This window comes from Lepisosteus oculatus, chromosome 4, assembly GCF_040954835.1.
Source record: "Lepisosteus oculatus isolate fLepOcu1 chromosome 4, fLepOcu1.hap2, whole genome shotgun sequence".
In the NCBI taxonomy this organism is placed as follows: Eukaryota; Metazoa; Chordata; class Actinopteri; order Semionotiformes; family Lepisosteidae; genus Lepisosteus; species Lepisosteus oculatus.
This window is the reverse complement of record NC_090699.1, coordinates 25,609,817-25,617,316: the sequence shown is the minus strand read 5'-3', so window position 1 is coordinate 25,617,316 and position 7,500 is coordinate 25,609,817. Positions and strand designations below refer to the sequence as shown.

Sequence of the window (7,500 nt, the reverse complement as noted above, 5' to 3'; positions counted from 1 at the left end):
TTGATCTGATTTACAAACCCTTCCTAATGTGAAACAAATGCTGTGGGTGTGAATTCATACTTATCCATAAAAACCCTTGCATTACTCTGCCTCAGATTAGATACCACATATAACCCTCAACTAGATTTTATGTGCTGTTTTACTGGTAGGAATGGTTAAAACTAACCCAACATTTATTTAAAAATTAAGGGAACTTAAAAGGAACAGAGCGGGAGGGTTGCTCAGTCCAAAGTAAAAAATATTCGGAACAGAAATTCCATTCATCTTTTTAAAACTCTACTAATTCTAAAAAAGAAAAAAAGTGAGTATTCCCTTCCTGTTTAAAGTAAATAAAGAAATAATAAAAATTATTTGGTAACTGTGAAAAGCTAAAAAAAAATGAAAAAAGAAAAACTAAACACAACAAAAAAGCAAGGTAAATTCAATTTTAAGAGAACACTGCAATCCTTGAAAAGCAAGGATATGTTGAGCAGATTTCATATTCAATAATTCACGATTTTTTTCAGCCACTGCATCTGTATAAAAATGCTGTCTCTTTGTATTAGAATAAAATATCTCATAAAAATGACTTGACTACAACCTCCAAGACAGTCAAAGAAAACAGCTCTTGAATGAATTTGACTTCAAATGTTGAAATTTTGGAAACTAACAATTAGTACCACTCTTATCACTTTCCTGGCATGTTTTGGTTCTTGTTATTTTTTTCCTTTCTTTTACTCTTTGGCTTTCTTACAGCCAGATGGACAGAAGCTACAGTGAAGCTCCACACAGTGGCCATTAATACTTGGGTATCAATACTGCTGTTTTAGATGGTCAAATATAAATTGTTGCTCGAATGTAGTGCAAGGATCACAGAAGGACTACACAAATGTACAGAGGAAATCCTAATGAAATTTGGATTGCTAAAGTGCATTCCTGACAATCCACACAATACCAGGACCAATTCAATTTCACTGGTTGTTATTCAAAAGAATAGGCACCCGTGTCTGCCCATTGTGCATTAATAACCCTTCTCCAACTGTTAGGTTTTTTTTGCGAGTGTGTGTGCATGTTCTTTGCTTAAATTAAGCCTTCTGTGCGGTCACAAGTCCTGCAAGCAGTGCTGATAGTGAATGTACAGAGCACCAGCAGTGTATTCAGTCCTCAAAAAGGGGAGTGTTCCTTTTTTGCACACACAATCAAATAAAGTTCTTTTACTGCACATATGTCACAGTCAGACGAACCTAGCCTGAGCTGACTGATTTGCTTCTCAATAACTCTGCCAGACTCTAGATTAATTGTCTTTTGAATTTCACTTTTAAATTCCTTTTTTTTCTCAGGAAACTTTTATTGGGTGCTGAGGGAGTTTTATGTGAAACCCACTTCTTGGATTACTACTTAAGAAAAAAAAATCCTACTTAAATGGTGTTTTAGGATAAGACCAGCTTGCTTTTTGAATTTCTTTATCAATGACGCCAGAGAGTTTTTTGGTGTGCCTAGTATTGCTAATCGCCTGCCCCAGCCCCCATGGCTTTGTTTCTGTCAAAATAGCTTCTTTCAGCTGAAACAGGGAGAGCTGTCTCTGCAAATGAACTGTTCTTTCTCACCAGATGTGTAACCATGTTTCGTCTTTCACTAGCGACAAGCTGGAGCCGGCTTCTTCCGTTAGCAGGGCCCATGCTACATGTCTTACAACAACAGAAATGTATGTCCCTTCCTTTCCACACATGTTAAACTCATTTCCCAGTGAATTACTGGGAAAGCACAACACCATCTTCACCACTGTTATCAATTCTTGGTATTTACTAAAGTCAGAGTAGACTTCAAGCCTGTTTTGCTTTAATAAGATAAATTACTAAGAAGAAGATATACTACACCTATTCAATTTATGTATGAAAGGGAAGAACAATTATGAATAAATACATTTGCATTTTATCTCCAGAAAAAAATGTAGAATAGCTATTTTTTCACATTTATCTTGTGAACGTAAGAAATACATAGAACCAGTTGTCAAGGGTGTCTTAAAAATATGTATTTTGAAGTACAATAAAAAATAAAGTAGCTCACCACGGTGACATTTAAAACTCTTTGAAGAAATATATATTAGACAAACCTATCTTGAAGTAATATTTTCACCATACAGCCATATTTTCCAATTCCTATCCTAGTTTATAAACTCAGAGGCAGTACAGGGATTCCAGCTCTTTGACCAAGGTGAATGGTTTTCATTTTCTCAGAGTGTAAGCTCTGGAAAGTCTGCCAAGTACAGGTTAAGCTCCTTGAGTTTTCACTTCCTGTAGATCTGGCTGTCAATCACTTCCTGGCATCAGAGGTGACAATCTTCATCGGTACGACAGCAAGGCAACAACCATTTGCACTCTGTCTGGGGTTGCCATCCTTTGCCCTCACCATCTTATGCCTCATAAATTTAACTCCCACTCCTAACACTACATATCATTCAGAAATATCTAGAAATATCATTCAAAAAATCAAAAGAGAGCCAATGAGATTTTCTCTTTTTGTAACTTAATGGATTCTGATCTAATAATACTAATGCGTTTAATGCACATATTGTTAATGATCCTATTTACTGTGACCAAATGCTTTTTTCCTATGAGCTCCATAAAATGTGAGAGCTCGGAGGTTGTCAGATTCTAACCCCCCCCCCACCATAACCTCATGCAATTCATCAAAGACAACCCAACAAAATTACAGGCTGTGGTGGTATCTCTTTTTCACCTGATAAGGCAGTACCAGAAGCAGAGGATGTTCTTTATCAGGGTACCTTGCAGAGTATAGTTTTTGACAGCCATGCTTATCTCCCCTCCCCCTGCCCCCTTTCTCTGTTTTTCTTTAAAACATACAAACCGTAAACCTTCTCATTCCCTTGCACAAGGGTCTTTCAGTGGAGGTTAACATGCTTAGGGCAATATAATACACAGGCTTACAAACAAGTGAAAAGCAGAAGGGCAGTAATTGCAGATTTAAGAGGGTTGTTGAAACACAGAGAAGTTACATAAACAAAACGTGGTGTAGATTTAAGCCACCAAATTTGTCTTGTTGCCACTTGACAGTAATTTTTTTAAATGAATTATGTGTTTTTGTTTATACTTATAATGGTAAATTTAAATTAAGATGCAAAATGGATGCATTTGTTATTACAAATGAAAAATATTACAAGCGAAAAGAGTCAATAAAATAAAATTATTCCATAGAGTTTATATACGTTAGAAATTCTGCTCAGCCCAGATTATTTATTTTTATCCAGGTACAAATTATGCTATGACCAGGTATATTTATTTGAAGGAGGAGAAAGTGCATTTGTTCTTCCTTTCTCCAAGACACAGGTTGGTGGGTTGCTCATAAATAACGCAAGGATTTGCACACCTGTGCACTTGCATGTAGAGAGCTCTGGTAGTTTTACCCTGGTCTGAGATGTATTTCCTGCAGGCACACTCATTAATCAGAAATATACTGCATCCTTGAAATCAATGCTAGATCTCTAACAGAAGGATAAAAAAACACAACTATTCAACACAGCAGACACACAGCTTGCTTGTCTGTAAAATAAACATCCTAATATCATGGTAAAATGTGAAAAGTGGAGCTTAAAGCAAAACTGAGAATCAATATGCCCTCTAAAACACCAATCTCACATACTGCTGGGAGAAGTGAGAAGCAGAATTAACACTACATGTGCTGCTTTAATTACATTATGCAGATGCAGTGAAAACATGTCATTTAAGAAGTTAATAAACAGACCCCATTTTGCAGGTTATCCAAATGCTTCCTCATTGAAAACCCCCTGATTCCAAGCTGATGTGTAATTAAAATTATTTCAAAAATCCTCCTTGACAGTCCGGGACTTAGCCAAAATGTAAATGACATTAAAGGAGACAATGAATTTAATTTTGTTTAATGTCCCTTTTTGCAGATCCTCATTTACATAGCATTTTTAACAAAAGCGCTGACCTTATAAATGCTGGCATTTGTACAGCTTCCACTGAGTCGGATTTAATCATGCTTTTGCAAAGCCATAAGGGAAAACGTTTTAAGTTTTCTGGTTGGCTACGGAGCAGAAACAAAAACATGGGCTATGGTCAAATGTTTATTCTTTCCGCTTCTGATAACAACCTGACAAGAAGATGTGAAGGTCTAGGGAATAACCCCATAGCTGTTTGTTAGGTCTGGTAATAATCATACATAATCGTTTGGAAATATACCTAATAAAAAAATATAATGAATGCTAAGCAAAATCAGCATTAGGCACAAATTACATGATATTAATACTTGAACAGGTGCAGAGAGGCCTTTTAAATGAGCTAAATGAATAAAACGTCCCAGAGCACAACTGTGTGTACTGACAAAAAAGTCAATCACATGAATTATTCAGCGAGTGGGTTGCCTGCAAAGGTCAGTTTTCTTTGACCTTTGTGACAGGAAGTGAAAGGAAGCTCCGCTGACTAGGAAAAGCCCAATCAGTCTTCAGACACTTCACTATTATTACTCTCAAGATGTAAACTACAGGTGTAAATGGATTTAAGCCCTCTTATGTCAGAGCACTCCAGGTTTATTGTTAAGCCATCTATATTTTGTGTGATCTTAGTTTTTCCACACACAAGGGAGAGTCTAAGTGATTGAATGAAACAATGGATTTTTTCTCCAACAAAAAATATGAATAATCTATAGGAGTCTGAGGTCAGTTCTAAAATATTTAAAGATCCATCGGGGTTGAAATTCTGTAACAGCTGTTAAATCTGACAAACTTTTTTTTTCGAAAATCTAAAGCTATAACAAACTCCAAGAGAAAATGGGATAAACAGATGTCTGGCTTCACTACAGGAAAATAGGACACATTTGGAATGATAAGTCTCCTAAACTCCGTTGAAAATGCCAGATCCGTGAGGATGCCAGTTACTGCCCAACAAGATGCCAACTAGCAGTATGACTGCCCCCCATACCATCTGGGAAAATGTTGCTGAGAATGCTATCGATAATGGATCGCAAGTCTGTTTAACATGCCCCAGTACCACTACCACCACTCTCAATAGTAAGCTGCAGTTAAATGTTTTGATTGTAACGTAATCAGACCTCCCTTGTCTGCCTCAACAATCAGTCTTTTCAGTTTTTAACAGTTGGACACCGAGCCCATGTACATTCAACCCACATAAGGAAGGGATAGTCAAAAGGATGTACCTTACCAGGAATTTCCGTAGCCAGCTATAAAACACAATCTGAGAGTACCTCTGATTTTATTTCTTTTGTTTTCTGTCCTTTTTATTCTCTTTAGTCTTCCTTTTTTTCTCACACAAATATTCACACAAACACACACACAAACATAAATGTGTATATATAAACACTTATGTATATACATGTACGTGTATATACATGTACGTGTATATATATATACTATGTTTCCTCAATACTGTTTAACCTGTTTAAGATCTGTAATGTAATCATTTATAGCCTCTGGAATGTTATGGGTGCAAAAGAATAAAATTATCTGCTCATAGTTGTGATGTGTAGACAATGGGAGTTCCTAATGAGGAACATCTGCTTTTGTGATTTCACAGAACAAATCATTCTGCTATGAAAATGATACTCCCATCCTATTCAGCAAAGTCACAATGAAAATGTGGTCTTTTTTCTCTGCTTACTACAATATCCCTTTGCTTCTTATCCTAGGCTTTAATTTTCAGCCTCCACTGTACTCCTTTTCCTATTTTACTTATATTACACATATTGCTATACAGATTGAAGTACAATGCAGTAGGATATTCTATACTGAGAAGTCTATTTAGTGACAATATAAACCAAAACAATTTATAAGAAGAACAAATGTGTTAAATATCAATGACACTTGATGTTTTAAAGTGTTTACCTTATATTACTGTGCATTGTCGTTGGAAACATATCAAAGGCCTCAGAAAAAAAAGCAAGTTTCATATGTCACTAGAGCTTTCACAGAAAAGGGGTACATAGCTTATGTTTTGGATTTAAAAATCACTCTTTATTTAATATGTTAACACAATGACTGACAACTTCTTTGATTTAGTGAAGACTGTCTTGACTTGTGCTGGAACAAATGTGTGGCCATAGATCTCAATTCATGATTGAATTATTGGTTCATATCCTCGGGACAAATATTCCTTATCGGTTAGTAACCCTCCTAAATGTCTCTGTGGGCTAGAAGCTATTGGAGGATAGTTTCTGTCGTCCCTTTCAATGCCAACAACCCAGTTCATACTGCTTATGGGAAAATAATGATACCACTTAAGCCAGAAAAAAATCAATTTTAAAATATAAATGTTTTAAGAAGTAGAAAACACACAGCAAAACATATTAATGCAATAAATTACTGGACACTACTACAGCACTAACAACAGAGAAAAAACAGAACACCAGCAACATGAGCTACACAAATAATAATACTGTTCTGAAATTCTAAAAACCTCACACATGGTTTATAACTGGAAAATGATCATTAACCTTGGATCCAGATATAGAAAGAAAGCATAAAATGCTCAAATAAATTTTCGAGTAATTACTTCTCCACAAATTAAAATAATGAGTCAAAAATTAAATAATGCATGTCTATGTATTATATATAAGCAAATACATTTGTATTCTTATATATAATACATATACTGTATGTGTAATATTTAAATTTCATACATAGGCAAATATATATATACGTCTGTGTTTAAAGACACACACATATATATATAAACACTATATGTAAGGTTGTAGATTTGTCCAATACAACAATGTAAGAGGTATCAAGCAATTATTTTTGTATCCAATTCTTTCAAACAAAGCTTTTGCCTAATCTTGTATTTCAAGTGTAAAGAAGATTAAAATTTCTTCCAAAACTGTCATATATTTAAATATAGAAACATGCAGCAGATTTTTCATCAATAATTAACACATTTTAAGCATTTATGCTTGGCACAAATGGAACCACCATTTTCCTTCCTCAAATAAACATGATAAAACCATTAACAAAATGTTTCGTGGTTTTTTCTTTGTTTACATCATTCTGGATTGTATAGTACACAACTGTCCTCTTTGGTAAGGCATATAAACAAATATATTTCGATGTGTCACATTTTCGTGTTTACACAAAACTAAAATTTGTATAAAACCTTTTAAAATTATCATTAAAAAGGTTAAAAATAACAATGATGTTTATTAAAGAATGCTAAAAGAAATAAACAGAAAAGGCTCTTCTCCTAATGTTTACTCTTTCATACTTCGTTCCTCAAAATGCGAGTCCTATTTTTTGATGGCAGACACTCTCTCAGAGTGATGGCAACAACTGGTCAGCCCTATTTGATTACTAATAAGAGAGATGTTCCCTCTGTCAGATACCAAACATTCTCTACTAAGCAAACAGCTATTCCAGCTAGTCAAACATTAGCATTGCTATCCACTGGTGGTGCATATTTCGCCTGGCTTAACTCTGAGTCTTTTCCTGGTTTAATTTTTCAGTCATTGGACAGCAAAGTTCACGATCAAAAG

General features: G+C 35.0%; 1 protein-coding gene across 19 annotated transcripts in view; it reads right to left on the bottom strand.

Annotated features, from left to right (window-relative positions):
* Positions 1-7,500, bottom strand: part of ebf3a (EBF transcription factor 3a) — an 89,915-nt gene that overhangs the window by 73,839 nt on the left and 8,576 nt on the right. The gene's annotated exons all lie outside the window — the stretch shown is intronic.